Source organism: Oncorhynchus tshawytscha, linkage group LG22, assembly GCF_018296145.1.
Source record: "Oncorhynchus tshawytscha isolate Ot180627B linkage group LG22, Otsh_v2.0, whole genome shotgun sequence".
NCBI lineage: Eukaryota > Metazoa > Chordata > Actinopteri > Salmoniformes > Salmonidae > Oncorhynchus > Oncorhynchus tshawytscha.
The window spans coordinates 44,834,704-44,854,499 of record NC_056450.1 but is presented as its reverse complement, the minus strand read 5'-3'; the positions used below and the strand labels follow the sequence as shown (position 1 = coordinate 44,854,499).

Below are 19,796 nucleotides of genomic sequence, written 5' to 3'. Positions count from 1 at the left end.
AACTAGTGAGGTCCGGCAGACCGACAATCTTGGCTTCTCAGGCTCTGCACACTCTTCGATTGCATCCCACCTGGCAGGCCTCTCCTACCAGGTGTCATGGAGAGGATCTGTTTCTGCATCACGTGCTCTCAATACTGGTGTCCCCCAGGGCTTGAGTCTAGGCTTGATTCTTCTCCTCTTCTCTCTATACAACAAGTTACTTGGGTCCATCAAATCCTCAAATGGTCTCTCCTATCATTGCTAGGCAGATGACACTCAACTTATTTTCTCCTTTCCCCCTTCTGACACCCTAGGTGGCGAAAAACATCTCTGCATGCCTGGCAAATACCTCCCCTTGGATGTCGGCCCACCACCTCAAGCACAACCTCTACAAGACGGAACTGCTCTTCCTCCTGAAGAAGGCCTGCCTACTCCAAGACCTCTCCATCACAGTTGACAACTCAATGGTCTCCCCCTCCCAGAGTGCAAATAACCTTGGACTACACCCTGTCATAAAGCAGTAACTCGCTCCTGAAGGTTCTATCTCACATAGGAAGCGACGCCCTGATCCAAGGCACTTGTAATGTCCCGTCTGGACTACTGTAACTTGCTGTTGGCTGGGATCCCTGCTTGTGCCATCAAACCCCTGAAACATATCCAGAACGCTGCAGCCCGCCTGGTGTTCAACCTTCCCAAGTTCAACCATGTCACCCCACTCCTCCACTGACTGGCCTCCAGTCGAATCCACTACAAGACCATGGAACTTGCCTACAGAGCAGCAAGAGGAACTGCCCCTTCGTAACTTCAGGCTCAAACACTTCACCACAACTCGAGCACTCCGTTCTGCCACCGTTCTGCCACTTCATATACTGCACTCTTTGAGAGAGGTAGTTAGCAAACCAGGCCAAAGACCCCTCAGAGACAACAATACTCCGTAGCCGGCCCACAAGAATGGAATGGTCTACCGTATCAAAAGCTTTTGCAAAGTCAATAAAAATAGCAGCACAACATTGCTTAGAATCAATGGCAATAGTGACATCATTGAGGACATTTAAGGTTGCAGTGACCATAACCTGAGCGGAAAACCATATTGCTTACCAAATCAAATCAAATTTTATTTGTCACATACACATGGTTAGCAGATGTTAATGCGAGTGTAGCGAAATGCTTGTGCTTCTAGTTCCGACAATGCAGTAATAACCAACGAGTAATCTAGCTAACAATTCCAAAACTACTACCTTATACACACAAGTGTAAAGGGATAAAGAATATGTACATAAAGATATATGAATGAGTGATGGTACAGAGCGGCACAGGCAAGATACAGTAGATGGTATCGAGTACAGTATATACATATGAGATGAGTATGTAAACAAAGTGGCATAGTTTAAAGTGGCTAGCGATACATGTATTACATAAAGATGCAGTAGATGATATAGAGTACAGTATATACGTATACATATGAGATAAATAATGTAGGGTATGTAAACATTACATTAAGTAGCATTGTTTAAAGTGGCTAGTGATATATTTTACATCAATTCCCATCAATTCCCATTATTAAAGTGGCTGGAGTTGAGTCAGTGTGTTGGCAGCAGCCACTCAATGTTAGTGGTGGCTGTTTAACAGTCTGATGGCCTTGAGATAGAAGCTGTTTTTCAGTCTCTCGGTCCCAGCTTTGATGCACCTGTACTGACCTCGCCTTCTGGATGATAGCGAACAGGCAGTGGCTGAACAGGCAGTGGCTCGGGTGGTTGATGTCCTTGATGATCTTTTTGGCCTTCCTGTGACATCGGGTGGTGTAGGTGTCCTGGAGGGCAGGTAGTTTGCCCCCGGTGATGCGTTGTGCAGACCTCACTACCCTCTGGAGAGCCTTACGGTTGTGGGCGGAGCAGTTGCCGTACCAGGTGGTGATACAGCCCGACAGGAAGTTCTCGATTGTGCATCTGTAGAAGTTTGTGAGTGCTTTTGGTGACAAGCCAAATTTCTTCAGCCTCCTGAGGTTGAAGAGGCGCTGCTGCGCCTTCTTCACGATGCTGTCTGTGTGGGAGGACCAATTCAGTTTGTCTGTGATGTGTATGCCGAGGAACTTAAAACTTACTACCCACTCCACTACTGTTCAATCGATGTGGATAGGGGGGTGTTCCCTCTGCTGTTTCCTGAAGTCCACAATCATCTCCTTAGTTTTGCTGACGTTGAGTGTGAGGCTATTTTCCTGACACCACACTCCGAGGGCCCTCACCTCCTCCCTGTAGGCCGTCTCGTCGTTGTTGGTGATCAAGCCTACCACTGTTGTGTCGTCCGCAAACTTGATGATTGAGTTGGAGGCGTGCGTGGCCACGCAGTCGTGGGTGAACAGGGAGTACAGGAGAGGGTTCAGAACGCACCCTTGTGGGGCCCCAGTGTTGAGGATCAGCGGGGTGGAGATGTTGTTACCTACCCTCACCACCTGGGGGTGGCCCGTCAGGGAGAATACCAGAGAGAATACTATAGACATCAAGAAAAGCCAGTCAGTTGATTATTGACAAGTTTTTCCAACACGTTTGATAAACAGGGCAACATAGAAATAGGTCTTTAACAGTTAGGGTCAGAATGATCTCTCCCTTTAAATAAATTACAAATTGTGGCTGCCTTTCAAGCAATGGGAACCTCCCCAGAAAGGAGAGACAGGTTAAAAAGGTCAGAGATAGGCTTGGCAATGATAGGGGCAGCAACCTAAAAGAAGAAAGGGTCTAAACCATCTGACCCATATATTTTTTTGAGGTCAAGTTTAAGGAGCTCCTTTAGCACCATGGACTCAAGGACCACCTGAAGGGAAAAACTTTGTAGCTCGGCAGGGGAAAAGAGGAAGGAGCATCGGGTTTAGTCGCAAGGAGGACGGGCAAAGTGTCAAATAGGAATCCTTAATGAAGTAGTTAAAAAAGCTCAGCCATGTGCTTCTTGTAAGTAATAATCAACATCAACAAGGGAGCTATGAGGGTTTATTGCCCAGGTCTTTAACCGTTTTCCAGAACTTCTTGGGGTTAGACCCACAGAGAGAACTGCTCCTTAAAGTAACTAACTGTGGCCTTCCGGATAGCCTGAGTGCACTTTTTTTCTCATTTGCCTGAACGAGAGCCAATCAGCCTGAGTATGCATGTGCCGAGCCTTTCACCAAATGCAATTCTTGAAGTGAAGTAACTCGGCAAGATCACGGTCGAACCAGGGGCTGAACCTGTCTTTAATTCTCATTTTCTTTATGGGGCTGTGTTTGTTAACAATACCACTGAAAATATAAAAAAAGAAGGTCCAAGCATCTTCGACAGAGGGGATCAAACTGATTCTATACCAAATTACAGAGGCTAGTTCATGAAGGGAGGCTTGCTAGTTAAACATTTTCAGCAAGTGTCTCTGACAAATCAGGACAGGTCGTTTCACTGAGCAGCTTTACGAACACAGGCTGTAAAACTGTGATCACTAAGGTCATTACAGAAAACACCAGACTGATACCTATCAGGATTATTTGTGAGGACAACATTGAGGAGAGTAGCCTTTTCTGGGTGTTTGGAGTCATACCGTGTGGGATTGGTGATAATCTGAGAAATATTTAGGGAGTCCCATTGGTTTAGAACTTGGTTAGGTGGTTTAAGCATGTCCCAGTTTAGGTCACCCAGCAGGACAAATTCAGACTTAGTGTAAGGAGGGAGGAAGGAGAGAGCTTTGGGCAGGTAGGTTACAGGCCGGTGCTGATGGTGGACAATAACACCCAGCAACAGTCAACAAAGAGCTATTTGAAAGTTTAATGCTTAAAATCAGCAAATCAAATTGTTTTGGGACAGACTTGGTGGAGACAACCGAGCACTGAAGGTAAAGATTGCCACTCCTCCACCTTTGGAAGATCTGTCTTCTCCAAAAAGGTCGTAACCAGAAAGGTTAACATCAGTGTTCAAAACACTCTTCCTTAACCACATCTCAGTAATGACCAACACATCAGGATTGGAGCTGTGAACCCACACTTTCAATTGATCCAGTTTAGGTAATAAGCTTCTAGTGTTACCATGCAGAAAACCCAGGCTTTTACGAGAACAGAAGTCAGTGAAGCAGATATCAGAGAACAAGTCAGAATTGGGGTTAGCAACAGTAGGTGGGCCAGGGTGTACATGCACATTTCCAGATATCATCAACAGTAATACAATCAAGGCACGGCAGAAGACAGGGAGAGCTCTGCAGTGTTAATTTATGACATTTGAATGTTCATTAGATGGCAACGAGTGCACATTGTGTTGGGTACAATAAAATGCCACTCTAAAATCTGCAACACAATGCCTCAGATGTCTCAAGTTTTGAGGGAGTGTGCCATTGGCTGACTGTAGGGAAGTCCACCGGAACTGCTGCCAGAGATTTGAATGTTCCTTTCTTTACCACAAGCTGCCTCCAACATCGTTTTAGAGAATTTGGCAGCACGTCTCTCTCTCTCACATCTCTCTCTCTGTTTCTCTATCTGTCTCTCTCTCTCTCTCTCTCTCTCTCTGTTTCTCTGTCTCTCTCTCCCCTCTCTATCTGTATCTCCTCTCTCAATTCAAATTCAAGTTTTTTTTTCTGAAACAAATGGAATAGACAATAAACGAAAGGGATATAAACACAAAAATAAACAGTAAACACTCACAAAAGTTTTATACATACATTATATACATTATTTATGGAAATTACCACCGGGGAGATGGTCTCAGTCTAACTCAACCTGCAGAGATCTCAGTCCATCTCAACCTGGAGAGGTCACAGTCCATCTCAACCTGGAGAGGTCACAGTCCATCTCAACCTGGAGAGGTCACAGTCAATCTCAACCTGGAGAGGTCACAGTCCATCTCAACCTGGAGAGGTCTCAGTCCATCTCAACCTGGAGAGGTCTCAGTCCATCTCAACCTGGAGAGGTCACAGTCCATCTCAACCTGGAGAGGTCACAGTCAATCTCAACCTGGAGAGGTCACAGTCCATCTCAACCTGGAGAGGTCTCAGTCCATCTCAACCTGGAGAGGTCTCAGTCCATCTCAACCTGGAGAGGTCACAGTCCATCTCAACCTGGGGAGGTCACAGTCCATCTCAACCTGGAGAGGTCTCAGTCCAACTCAACCTGGAGAGGTCACAGTCCAACTCAACCTGGAGAGGTCACAGTCCATCTCAACCTGGAGAGGTCTCAGTCCATCGCAACCTGGAGAGGTCACAGTCCATCTCAACCTGGAGAGGTCTCAGTCCAACTCAACCTGGAGAGGTCACAGTCCAACTCAACCTGGAGAGGTCACAGTCCATCTCAACCTGGAGAGGTCTCAGTCCATCGCAACCTGGAGAGGTCACAGACCAACTCAACCTGGAGAGCTCACAGGTCTCAGTCCATCTCAACCTGGAGAGGTCACAGTCCAACTCAACCTGGAGAGGTCTCAGTCCATCGGAACCTGGAGAGGTCTCAGTCCATCTCAACCTGGAGAGGTCTCAGTCCAACTCAACCTGGAGAGGTCACAGTCCAACTCAACCTGGAGAGGTCTCAGTCTAACTCAACCTGGAGAGGTCTCAGTCCAACTCAACCTGGAGAGGTCTCAGTCCAACTCAAGCTTATTCATTATACATAATTCATTCATCGTTAACTTTTGGTTCATAACATGTGACAAACCAATACCTCACAAGGCTTTTTCCCTCCAAGCTGAGACCTTGAAACTGAGACATCCTTTTCTCTAAACAAGGTTCTGAGCGTACTGCCAAAATGCATATACCGATAGCGAGGATTCATCCCAGGCACGATCAATCAGTCACTTGTAGAGTGTTTATGTGCAAATAGTTAATAAAAGGGTCATACAAAAAAACTGGTTGTATTCACAATGTTGTATGTCCACTGGTCGCTCTTCTCTCATTGCAACGAGCCACACATCTGACTGCTGTGACAGATATGGGAGTTTATAAATGTTTGATTTGTTTTTAAATTCTTTGTGGTTCTGTGTGATATGTGGCAAAAATCTGTCTTCTCTTGAGAGCCAGGTCTGCCTTTGGCAGCCTGTCTCAATAGCAAGGCTATGCTCACAGAGTCTGCACTTAGTCTAAGTTTTTTGGGGGTCAGTCACAGTGGTTTTCTGTCTCTCTCTCTCTCTGTCTCTCTCTCTTTCTCTCTCTCGCTCTCTCTCGCTGTCTCTCTGTCTCTCTCTGTTTGTCTCTCTCTCTCTGTCTCTCTCTCTCTCTGTGTCTCTCTCTCTCTCTGTGTCTCTCTTTCTCTCTCACTGTCTCTGTCTCTCTCTGTTTCTCTCTCTCGCTGTCTCTCTCTCTCTTTCTCTCTCTGTCTGTCTGTCTCTCTGTGTCTGTCTCTCTGTCTCTCTCTCTTTCACTCTCTCTCTCTCTCTCTCTCTCTCTCGCTGTCTCTCTGTCTCTCTCTGTTTGTCTCTCTCTGTTTGTCTCTCTCTCTCTCTCTCTCTCTCTGTGTCTCTGTCTGTCTCTCTCTCTTTGTCTCTTTGTCTCTCTGTCTCTCTGTCTCTCTCTCTACCTGTTCTGTTCTGTAAGAAGATTAATTGTAATTTAGGTCTTTAGCTCTGGAACAAATCACTTCTTTATAGCTGTAGAAATATGTTGTAATTACCCTTTTTGTTCCTAGCCAGCGTATTCTGGCTACACACACACACACACACACACACACACACACACACACACACACACACACACACACACACACACACACACACACACACACACACACACACACGCACATCAAATAAAGTATATTTTTATACAACGAGCCTAAATACATCCTAACCATTAGGACTACACCAAGATGTAGTGGTGCTAACATGCTAATTGTAGTTAAGGGCAGTAGCCTTTTGTGTGTGTGTATGTGTGTGTGTGTGTGTGTGTGTGTGTGTGTGTGTGTGTGTGTGTGTGTGTGTGTGTGTGTGTGTGTGTGTGTGTGTGTGTGTGCGTGCGCATGTGTGAATGCAAGAATTCTGTAGTACACCAATAAGCTTGTGTGTGTGTGTGTGCGCGCTGTGATTTGAGCCAGTCAAATGTATTCAAACCTTTTACTCAGTACTTTGTTGAAGCTCCTTTGGGAGTGATTACAGCCTCAAGTCTTATTGGGTATGATGCTACAAGCTTCGCACACCTGTATTTAGGCAGTTTCTCATATTAATCTCTGCAGATCCTCCCAAGCTCTGTCAGGTTGGATGGGGAGCATCGCTGCACAGCTATTTTCAGGTCTCTCCAGAGATGTTCAATCGGGTTCAAGTCCAGGCTCTGGCTGGACCACTCAAGGACATTCAGAAACTTGTCCCTAAGGCACTCCTGCGTTGTCTTGGCTGTGTGCTTGGGGTCGTTCACCCCAGTCTGAGGTCCTCAGCGCTCCGGAGCAGGTTTTCATCTAGGATCTCTCTTTACTTTGCTCTGTTCATCTTTCCCTTGATCCTGACTAGTCTCCCAGTCCCTACCACTGAAAAACATTCCCACATCATGATGCTGCCACCACCATGCTTCACCGTAGGGATGGTGTCAGGTTTTCTCTAGACGTGATTCTTGGCTTCAAGAGTACAATTTTGGCTTCATCAGACCAGAGCATCTCGTTTCTCATGGTCTGTGATACTTTTAGGTGCCTTTTGTCAAACTCTTTTACTCTCTGTCTCTCTCTCAATTTAATTTCAATTTAAGGGCTTTTTTTGACATGTTAACATTGCTAAAGAAAATGAAATAGATAATAAACAAAAGTGAAATAAACAATACAAAAATGTACAGTAAACATTAAACTCACAAAGGATCCAAAACAATAAAGAAGTTACAAATGTCATAGTATGTCCTTATCCAGTGTTTTAACAATGTACAAATGGTTAAAGTACACAAGTAAAAATAAATAAGCATAAATATGGGTTGTATTTACAATGGTGTTTGTTCTTCACTGGTTGCCCTTTTCTTGTGGCAACAGGTCACAAATCTTGCTGCTGTGATGGCACACTGTGGAATTTCACCCAGTAGATATGGGAGTTTATCGAATTTGGGTTTGTTTTCGAATTCTTTGTAGATCTGTGTAATCTTGATGGAAGTATGAGTCTCTAATTTGGTCATACGCTTGACAGGAGGTTAAGAAGTGTAGCTCAGTTTCCACCTCATTTTGTGGGCAGTGTGAACACAGCCTGTCTTCTCTTGAGAGCCAGGTCTGTCTACGGCGGCCTTTCTCAATAGCAAGAATATCCTCACTGAGTCTGTACATAGTTAAAGCTTTCCTTAAGTTTAGGTCAGTCACAGGGGTCAGGTATTCTGCCACTGTGTACTCTCTGTGTAGGGCCAAATAGCATTATAGTTTGCTCTGTTTTTTTGTTAATTCTTTCCAATGTGTCAAGTTTTCTCATGGTTTGGTTGGGTCTAATTGTGCTGCTGTCCTGGGGCTCTGTGGGGTTTGTTTGTGTTTGTGAACAGACCCCCAGGACCAGCTTGCTTAGGGGACTCTGCTCCAGGTTCATCTCTCTGTAGGTGATGGCTTTGTTATGGAAGGTTTGGGAATCACTTCCTTTTAGGTGGTTATAGAATTTAACAGCTCTTTTCTGGATTTTGATCATTAGTGGGTATCGGCCTAATTCTGCTCTGCGTGCATTATTTGGTGTTCTACGTTGTACACGGAGGATATTTTTGCAGAATTCTGCATGCAGAGTCTGAATTTGGTGTTCTTCCCATTTAGTAAATTCTTGGTTGGTGAGCGGACCCCAGACCTCACAACCATAAAGGGCAATGGGTTCTATAATTGATTCAAGTATTTTTTGCCAGATCCTATTTGGTATGTCAAATTTTATGTTCCTTTTGAAGGCATAGAGGCCCTTCTTGCTTTGTCTCTCAGCATTTTTCACAGCTTTGTGGAAGTTTCCTGTGGCACTGATGTTTAGGCTGAGGTATGCATCGTTTTTTGTGTGCTCCAGGGCAAAGGTGTCTAGATGGAATGTGTATTTGTTGTCCTGGCAACTGGACCTTCTTTTGGAACACCATTATTTTTTATGTTACTGAGATTGACTGTCAGGGCCCAGGTCTGTCAGGGCCCAGGTCTGACAAGGCCCAGGTCTGTCAGGGCCCAGGTCTGACAGAGCCCAGGTCCCAAAAAAATTCTCATAAGAAACTAGCTCCCTGGTACACAGAAAATACCCGAGCTCTGAAGCAAGCTTCCAGAAAATTGGAACGGAAATGGCGCCACACCAAACTGGAAGTCTTCCGACTAGCTTGGAAAGACAGTACCGTGCAGTACCGAAGAGCCCTTACTGCTGCTCGATCATCCTATTTTTCTAACTTAATTGAGGAAAATAAGAACAATCCGAAATTCCTTTTTGATACTGTCGCAAAGCTAACTAAAAAGCAGCATTCCCCAAGAGAGGATGACTTTCACTTTAGCAGTGATAAATTCATGAACTTCTTTGAGGAAAAGATTATGATTATTAGAAAGCAAATTACGGACTCTTCTTTAAACCTGCGTATTCCTCCAAACCTCAGTTGTCCTGAGTCTGCACAACTCTGCCAGGACCTAGGATCAAGAGAGACGCTCAAGTGTTTTAGTAATATATCTCTTGACACAATGATGAAAATAATCATGGCCTCTAAACCTTCAAGCTGCATACTGGACCCTATTCCAACTAAACTACTGAAAGAGCTGCTTCCTGTGCTTGGCCCTCCTATGTTGAACATAATAAACGGCTCTCTATCCACTGGATGTGTACCAAACTCACTAAAAGTGGCAGTAATAAAGCCTCTCTTGAAAAAGCCAAACCTTGACCCAGAAAATATAAAAAACTATCGGCCTATATCGAATCTTCCATTCCTCTCAAAAATTTTAGAGAAGGCTGTTGCTCAGCAACTCACTGCCTTCCTGAAGACAAACAATGTATACGAAATGCTTCAGTCTGGTTTTAGACCCCATCATAGCACTGAGACGGCACTTGTGAAGGTGGTAAATGACATTTTAATGGCATCGGACCGAGGCTCTGCATCTGTCCTCGTGCTCCTAGACCTTAGTGCCGCTTTTGATACCATCGATCACCACATTCTTTTGGAGAGATTGGAAACCCAAATTGGTCTACACGGACAAGTTCTGGCCTGGTTTAGATCTTATCTGTCGGAAAGATATCAGTTTGTCTCTGTTAATGGTTTGTCTCTGACAAATCAACTGTAAATTTCGGTGTTCCTCAAGGTTCCGTTTTAGGACCACTATTGTTGTCACTATATATTTTACCTCTTGGGGATGTTATTCGAAAACATAATGTAAACTTTCACTGCTATGCGGATGACACACAGCTGTACATTTCAATGAAACATGGTGAAGCCCCAAAATTGCCCTCGCTAGAAGCATGTGTTTCAGACATAAGGAAGTGGATGGCTGCAAACTTTCTACTATTAAACTCGGACAAAACAGAGATGCTTGTTCTAGGTCCCAAGAAACAAAGAGATATTCTGTTGAATCTGACAATTAATCTTAATGGTTGTACAGTCGTCTCAAATAAAACTGTGAAGGACCTCGGCGTTACTCTGGACCCTGATCTCTCTTTTGAAGAACATATCAAGACCATTTCAAGGACATCTTTTTTCCATCTACGTAACATTGCAAAAATCAGAAACTTTCTGGCCAAAAATGATACAGAAAAATTAATCCATGCTTTTGTCACTTCTAGGTTAGACTACTGCAATGCTCTATTTTCCGGCTACCCGGATAAAGCACTAAATAAACTTCAGTTAGTGCTAAATACGGCTGCTAGAATCCTGACTAGAACCAAAAAATTTGATCATATTACTCCAGTGCTAGCCTCTCTACACTGGCTTCCTGTCAAAGCAAGGGCTGATTTCAAGGTTTTACTGCTAACCTACAAAGCATTACATGGGCTTGCTCCTACCTATCTCTCTGATTTGGTCCTGCCGTACATACCTACACGTACGCTACGGTCACAAGACGCAGGCCTCCTAATTGTCCCTAGAATTTCTAAGCAAACAGCTGGAGGCAGGGCTTTCTCCTATAGAGCTCCATTTTTATGGAACGGTCTGCCTACCCATGTCAGAGACGCAAACTCGGTCTCAACCTTTAAGTCTTTACTGAAGACTCATCTCTTCAGTGGGTCATATGATTGAGTGTAGTCTGGCCCAGGAGTGGGAAGGTGAACGGAAAGGCTCTGGAGCAACGAACCGCCCTTGCTGTCTCTGCCTGGCCGGTTCCCCTCTTTCCACTGGGATTCTCGGCCTCTAACCCTATTACAGGGGCTGGGTCACTGGCTTACTGGGGCTCTCTCATGCCGTCCCTGGAGGGGGTGCGTCACCTGAGTGGGTTGATTCACTGTTGTGGTCATCCTGTCTGGGTTGGCGCCCCCCTTGGGTTGTGCCGTGGCGGAGATCTTTGTGGGCTATACTCAGCCTTGTCTCAGGATGGTAAGTTGGTGGTTGAAGATATCCCTCTAGTGGTGTGGGGGCTGTGCTTTGGCAAAGTGGGTGGGGTTATATCCTTCCTGTTTGGCCCTGTCCGGGGGTGACCTCGGATGGGGCCACAGTGTCTCCTGACCCCTCCTGTCTCAGCCTCCAGTATTTATGCTGCAGTAGTTTATGTGTCGGGGGGCTGGGGTCAGTTTGTTATATCTGGAGTACTTCTCCTGTCCTATTCGGTGTCCTGTGTGAATCTAAGTGTGCGTTCTCTAATTCTCTCCTTTTCTCTTTCTTTCTCTCTCTCGGAGGACCTGAGCCCTAGGACCTGAGCTCCAGGACTACCTGACATGATGACTCCTTGCTGTCCCCAGTCCACCTGGCCATGCTGCTGTTCCAGTTTCAACTGACCTGAGCCCTAGGACCATGCCCCAGGACTACCTGACATGATGACTCCTTGCTGTCCCCAGTCCACCTGGCCATGCTGCTGCTCCAGTTTCAACTTCCACCTGACTGTGCTGCTGCTCCCGTTTCAACTGTTCTGCCTTATTATTATTCGACCATGCTGGTCATTTATGAACATTTGAACATCTTGGCCATGTTCTGTTATAATCTCCACCCGGCACAGCCAGAAGAGGACTGGCCACCCCACATAGCCTGGTTCCTCTCTAGGTTTCTTCCTAGGTTTTGGCCTTTCTAGGGAGTTTTTCCTAGCCACCGTGCTTCTACACCTGCATTGCTTGCTGTTTGGGGTTTTAGGCTGGGTTTCTGTACAGCACTTTGAGATATCAGCTGATGTACGAAGGGCTATATAAATAAATTTGATTTGATTTTGATTTGATTTGTCAGGGCCCAGGTCTGTCAGGGCCCAGGTCTGTCAGGGCCCAGGTCTGTCAGGGCCCAGGTCTGACAGAGCCCAGGTCTGTCAGGGCCCAGGTCTGTCAGGGCCCAGGTCTGACAGGGCCCAGGTCTGTCAGGGCCCAGGTCTGACAGGGCCCAGGACTGACAGAGCCCAGGTCTGTCAGGGCCCAGGTCTGTCAGGGACCAGGTCTGTCAGGGCCCGGGTCTGGCAGAATCTGTGCAGATGATCTACGTGCTGGTGTAGGCCCTCCATCCACGAGATGATCCGTAGGTGTACCTACTGTGACAGTCCCCTCGAAGCCATTTGACTATGTAGTGACCCAGTGGGCGACAGATCTGCAGGAGTTGTGACCCGTTTTTGTTTGTTTTGTCATAGTTGTGCCTAGGGGGGCATATGGGGGATGGAATGTTGTCACCTCCAGGCAGGTGTTTGTCCCCCTGTGTGCTGAGGGTGTCAGGTTCTTGTCCAGTTCTGGCATTTAGGTCACCACAGACTAGTACATGTCCCTGGGCCTGGAAATTATTGATTTCCCCCTCCAGGATGGAGAAGCTGTCTTCATTAAAGTATGGGGATTCAATTGGGGGGATGTAGTTAGAACACATGAGGACATTTTTCTATGTTGAGATAATTTCCTTATTAATTTCTAGCCACATATAAAATGTTCCTGTTTTCCTTAATTTGATAAAGTGAGTCCTGCTCCCAATTAGCATCCGTTCTGAGGCCCACTTCCTGCTATCTCCCTCTCTCTCTCTCTCTCTCTCTCTCTCTCTCTTTCTCTCTCTCACTGTCTCTTGCTCTCTCTACTCACTCCCTCCCCTCTTTCTCTGTCCTCCTCGCTCCATTACTCTGTCAGAATACCTCTACCTCTCTCTCTCTCTCTCTCTCTTCTCTATGTACCGGAGCCTACTGTACATGTACATCTTTCTCCCTCCGAGAAAAAAAAAACGAAGCTCTGTGGAATTGGGAGGTGACCAATTGGGAGGTGACCAACAACCTTTTGGTTAAAACACAACTTGGCACTCCAAATGAACTTGTAGAGCACATTCCAATGCTAGTGTCGGTACACTTTCAAACACATCCAACGATACAGGACATTGAATGTTCTATTTATTACAGATGAATGAGAGAGAGCAGAGATGATGGAAGAGTCGGGTGTCACATAAAGCCCAATTACCTTGACCTTAAAAAAAAGAGCTCCCAAACTTTTAAATATGTCTCCGTTGGTTTCCTACTCTACTCATTTTACCCATAAACCCTCTCTGTGTTCTCTACCAGACCTCATGGCCCCTCCCACCCAGGGGGAGGTTATGCTAATCAAACCAGAGCGAATGATGGTGATAATTACGACAGAGCGGGCTCTGTTCTGCTGAGCATCTGAAATGACCCCGGAACAATCATCCCTCAGCAGCTTCAGTTGCAACCGGGCTACGGAGATGATTCCCCATTAACAGCCCAGACAGAGATGGTCTCTCCCGAGGACACACACACGCATGTATACACACATACACTCAGGTTGAGTATGGAAAGGTGTGAGAGGCAGTGGGAGGACAGAGAGAGAGGTCTGTTAGAAATTGAGGCCAGCTGCTGCACCATAATCAATTTATAACTGCTTTTGATGTGAGAGTGTGTGTGTGTGTGTGTGTGTGTGTGTGTGTGTGTGTGTGTGTGTGTGTGTGTGTGTGTGTGTGTGTGTGTGTGTGTGTGTGTGTGTGTGTGTGTGCGTGCGCATGTGTGAATGCAAGAATTCTGTAGTACACCAATAAGCTTGTCTTTCTAGAGCAGTGACCATGATGATGAGGACAATTGGAGTTAACAGCAGAGCAGATGATGAGGACAATAGGAGCAGATGATGAGGACAATAGGAGTCAACAGTTGAGCAGATGATGAACACTGGAGTTCTGACTGATACACTGAACACTGGAGTTCTGTCTGAAACACTGAATACTGCAGATCTAATTGATATACTGAACACTGGAGTTCTGATTGTTATACTGAACACTGAAGTCATAACTGATACACTGAACACTGGAGTTCTCACTGATATACTGAACACTGGAGATCTGACTGATACACTGAACACTGGAGTTCTGACTGATATGCTGAACACTGGAGTTCTGACTGATATACTGAACACTGGTTCTGACTGATACTGTCACGCCCTGGTCAAAGTATTTTGTGTTCATCTTTATGTATTTGGTCAGGCCAGGGTGTGGCATGGGGTTTTGGTGGTGGTATTGGGATTGTAGCTTAGTGGGTTGTCTAGCAAAGTCTATGGCTGTCTGGAGTGGTTCTCAATCAGAGGCAGATGCTTATCGTTGTCTCTGATTGGGAACCATATTTAGGCAGCCATATTCTTTGAGTTTGTCGTGGGTGATTGTCCTTAGTGTCCTATGTGTACTCGTTGTTAGTTTGCACCAGATAGGCTGTTTCGGTTTCGTTTATTGTTTTTTGTAAGTTCGTGTTTTTTGTTATATTAAACATGGATCGCAATCGACACGCTGCAGTTTGGTCCGACTCTCTTTCATCACCACTAGAAAACCGTTACAGAATCACCCACCACCAACGGACCAAGCGGCGTGTCAACAGGCAGGAGCAGCCGAAAAGGAGATGCTCACCAAGGATTTCTGGTCATGGGAGGAGATCTTCGACGGGAGAGGACCCTGGGCTAAACCAGGGGAGTGTAGCCGCCCAAAGGAGCAACAGGAGAAGAGGCAACAGAGGCAGCAGCAGCAGGAGCAGCAGCAGCTACAGTGGGAGAGGTTGCACCACCTGGAGTTATGGACATGGGAGGAGGAATTGGACGGTAAAGGACCCTGGAATGAGCCTGGAGATTATTGTCGCCCCAAAGCCGAGCTGGAGGCAGCAAAAGCAGAGAGGCGGCATTATGAGGAGCTAGCACGGCAGAGCGGATGGAAGCCCGAGAGTCAGCCCCAAAATTTCTTGGGGGCTTACAGGGAGTATGGCTATGCCAGGTAGGAGACCTGCGCAAACTCCCTGTGCTTACCGGGGGCTGGAGAGACCGGGCAGGCACCGTGTTATGCTGTGGAGCGCACGGTGTCTCCAGTGCGGGTGCACAGCCCGGTTCGGTATATTCCAGCTCCGCGTATCGGCCGGGCTAGATTGAGCGCCGAGCCAAATGCCATGAAGCCGGCTCTACGCATCTGGTCCCCAGTGCGTCTCCTTGGGCCGGCTTACATGGCACCAGCCTTGCGCTCGGTGTCTCCGGTTCGCCTGCATAGCCCAGTGCAGGCTATTCCACCTCGCCGCACTGGCAGGGCAACCGGGAGCATTCAACCAGGTAAGGTTGGGCAGGCTCGGTGCTCAAGAGCTCCAGTGCGCCTGCACGGTCCGGTCTATCCAGTACCACCTCCACACCCCAGCCCTCCGGTAGCAGCTCCCCGCACCAGGCTTCCTGTGCGTGTCCTCGGTCCAGTACCACCAGTACCAGCACCACGCATCAGGCCTACAGTGCGCCTCGCCTCTCCAGCGCTGTCGGAGCCTTTCTCCTCTCCTGCGCTGCCGAAGTCTCCCGCCTATCTAGCGCTGTCGGAGCTTTCCTCATCTCCAGCGCTGCCGGAGTCTCCCGCCTGTTCAGCGCAGCCAGAGCTGCCAGTCTGCATGAAGCAGCCAGAGCTGTCAGTCTACATGAAGCAGCCCGCGCTGCCAGTCTGCATGAAGCAGCCAGTCTACATGGAGCAGCCAGAGCTGTCAGTCTGCATGGAGCAGCCAGAGCTGTCAGTCCGCATGGAGCAGCCAGAGCTGTCAGTCCGCATGGAGCAGCCAGAGCTGTCAGTCCGCATGGAGCAGCCAGAGCTGTCAGTCCGCATGGAGCAGCCAGAGCTGTCAGTCCGCATGGAGCAGCCAGAGCTGTCAGTCTACATGAAGCAGCCCGAGCTGCCAGTCTGCATGAAGCAGTCAGTCTACATGGAGCAGCCAGAGCTGTCAGTCCGCATGGAGCAGCCAGAGCTGTCAGTCTACATGAAGCAGCCCGAGCTGCCAGTCTGCATGAAGCAGCCAGTCTACATGGAGCAGCCAGAGCTGTCAGTCTGCATGAAGCAGCCAGAGATGTCAGTCTGCATAGAGCAGCCAGTCTGCATGGAGCAGCCAGTCTGCATGGAGCTGCCAGATCTGCCAGTCTGCCCAGCGCCGCCAGATCTGCCAGTCAGCCAGACTCTTCCAGATCTGCCAGTCAACCAGACTCTTCCAGATCTGCCAGTCAGCCAGACTCTTCCAGATCTGCCAGTCAGCCAGACTCTTCCAGATCTGCCAGTCAGCCAGACCCTTCCAGATCTGCCAGTCAACCAGACTCTTCCAGATCTGCCAGTCAACCAGACTCTTCCAGATCTGCCAGTCAACCAGACTCTTCCAGATCTGCCAGTCAGCCAGGATCTGCCAGTCAGCCAGGATCTGCCAGTCAGCCAGGATCTGCTGAGACCACCAGCCAGCCAGGAGCTGGTAGATCTATTTACCGGCCTGAGCTTCCTCTCACTCCTGAGCTTCCTCTCACTCCTGAGCTTCCTCTCACTCCTGAGCTTCCTCTCACTCCTGAGCTTCCTCTCACTCCTGAGCTTCCTCTCACTCCTGAGCTTCCTCTCACTCCTGAGCTTTCTCTCACTCCTGAGCTTTCTCTCACTCCTGAGCTTTCTCTCACTCCCGAGCTTCCCCTCAGTCCCGAGCTGCCTCGGTCCCGAGCTGTCCTTCAGTCCCGATCTGCTCCTCAGTCCAGTGGGGTTCGGGGTGAGGACTACTAGGCCATGGTCGGCGGCGAGGGTGGACTATCCAGGGACGAAGGGAGAGGGGACTAAGACATTAAGGGAGTGGGGTCCACGCCCCGCGCCGGAGCCGCCACCATGGACAGACGCCCACCCGGACCCTCCCTATTGTTTTGAGGTGCGTTCGGGAGTCCGCACCTTAGGGGGGTTCTGTCACGCCCTGGTCAAAGTATTTTGTGTTCATCTTTATGTATTTGGTCAGGCCAGGGTGTGGCATGGGGTTTTGGTGGTGGTATTGGGATTGTAGCTTAGTGGGTTGTCTAGCAAAGTCTATGGCTGTCTGGAGTGGTTCTCAATCAGAGGCAGATGCTTATCGTTGTCTCTGATTGGGAACCATATTTAGGCAGCCATATTCTTTGAGTTTGTCGTGGGTGATTGTCCTTAGTGTCCTATGTGTACTCGTTGTTAGTTTGCACCAGATAGGCTGTTTCGGTTTCGTTTATTGTTTTTTGTAAGTTCGTGTTTTTGTTATATTAAACATGGATCGCAATCGACACGCTGCAGTTTGGTCCGACTCTCTTTCATCACCACTAGAAAACCGTTACAGATACACTGAACACTGGAGTTCTGACTGATATGCTGAACACTGGAGTTCTCACTGATACACTGAACACTGGTTCTGACTGATATGCTGAACACTGGAGTTCTGACTGATATACTGAACACTGGTTCTGACTGATATACTGAACACTGGAGTTCTGACTGATATACTGAACACTGGAGTTCTGACTGATATACTGAACACTGGTTCTGACTGATACACTGAACACTGGAGTTCTGACTGATATGCTGAACACTGGAGTTCTCACTGATACACTGAACACTGGTTCTGACTGATATACTGAACACTGGAGTTCTGACTGATATACTGAACACTGGAGTTCTGACTGATATACTGAACACTGGAGTTCTGACTGATATACTGAACACTGGAGTTCTGACTGATATACTGAACACTGGAGTTCTGACTGATATACTGAACACTGGAGTTCTGACTGATATACTGAACACTGGAGTTCTGACTGATATACTGAACACTGGTTCTGACTGATATACTGAACACTGGAGTTCTGACTGATATACTGAACACTGGAGTTCTGACTGATATGCTGAACACTGGAGTTCTCACTGATACACTGAACACTGGAGTTCTGACTGATATACTGAACACTGGAGTTCTGACTGATATACTGAACACTGGAGTTCTGACTGATATACTGAACACTGGAGTTCTGACTGATATACTGAACACTGGAGTTCTGACTGATATACTGAACACTGGAGTCGTTACTGATATACTGAACAGTTGTCAATCAACTGCCTACAAGGACTCAGTGGCAGAAATCATCACTGCAGAACAACTTTAGCAATGTGTTGAACACCGGATTTGAGCTTGTAGACTCCTCTCTCTCACACACACACACACACACACACACACACACACACACACACACACACACACACACACACACACACACACACACACACACACACACACACACACACACCTCACAGTAAAAGCAGATATTTGTGAGCGAAAGCTAAATGTCATGCCTTTGTAATTTATAAGTGCGTCACCACAGAGAGAGAGAGAGAGAGAGAGAGAGAATGTATGTTTCCTCATGTTAGCTCTTGGTAAAGACATGATGACCCACAAAGCCTGAGAGAGAGCACAGAGGGCATCAAGAAACTACGTGTTTGTGTGTGTGTGTTTCCACAGCAACCAGACTCTATTAATGACTTATAGCCTCTGAGGACTCCAGCTGCAACACACACACAGCCTGAGGCTGAAATACCACTATTCTTCTCTACCTCCCTGCAGGACGCACACACTCCTCTGGAGGTCCTTTGGAACGGGAGAAGTATGGGAACAGTTTAGAAGGTGTAAATGGTTGACCCAGGGAGGGAGGGAGGGAGCTACTGGAATGTGTAATGTGGAATTGGGAGTAATGTCAGTGTTTCATTGGTTTCTGTACTGAAGACCCTCTTTCTGTTGTAAACAAGCACGTCTCTAATGAGCTGCATTAATTATGTACAGTATATACTGTAAGCTTATAAGAAAATGGTTCCAAAGGGGTTCTTTGGCGGTCCCCAAAGGAAAACAATTTTTGGTTCCAGGTAAAACCCATTCGGGTTTGATGTAGAACCCTCAGTGGAAAGGGTTCTACATCAAACCCAAAAGGGTTCTACCTGAGAAAAGGGTTCTTCAAAGGGTTCTCCTATGACGACAGCCGAAGAACCCTTTTAGGTTCTAGATAGCACTGTTTGGTTCCAGGTAGAACACGTCTACGTTCTAGATGCACCTTTTGGTTCCAGGTAGAACCCTTTTAGGTTCTAGATAACACCTTTTGGCTCCAGGTAGAAACCTTTCAGGATCTAGATAACACTTTTTATTCTGAGAGAGTACAGTACACAGTGTACTTCAATATACACTGAGTGTACAAAACATTAGGAAACCCTTCCCAATATTGAGATCCTGGGGATTTAAAGGACCACAGTCAGTAGAAAAAATTGTGGTCTTGGGTAAAAAATGTATTTTGGGGGATATTTAGGCAGAAATGTTGCAGATGGGGAGGTCCCTAGTGAAACAGCATGAGAGAATGTATTGGGAGAGGTTCAAGTCCCTAGTGAAACAGCATGAGAGAATGTATTGTGAGAGGTTCAAGTCCCTAGTGAGACACAATGGGAGAATGTATTGGGAGAGGTTCAAGTCCCTAGTGAGACACAATGGGAGAATGTATTGGGAGAGGTTCAAGTCCCTAGTGAGACACAAAGGGAGAATGTATTGGGAAAGGTTCAAGACCATA

The 19,796-nt window shown here is 47.1% G+C and overlaps 1 pseudogene; it reads left to right on the top strand.

The window, feature by feature from the left end:
* Window positions 1–338: 338 nt before the first annotated feature.
* LOC112238757 overlaps window positions 339–19,796 on the top strand; it is a 63,671-nt pseudogene continuing 44,213 nt past the window's right edge.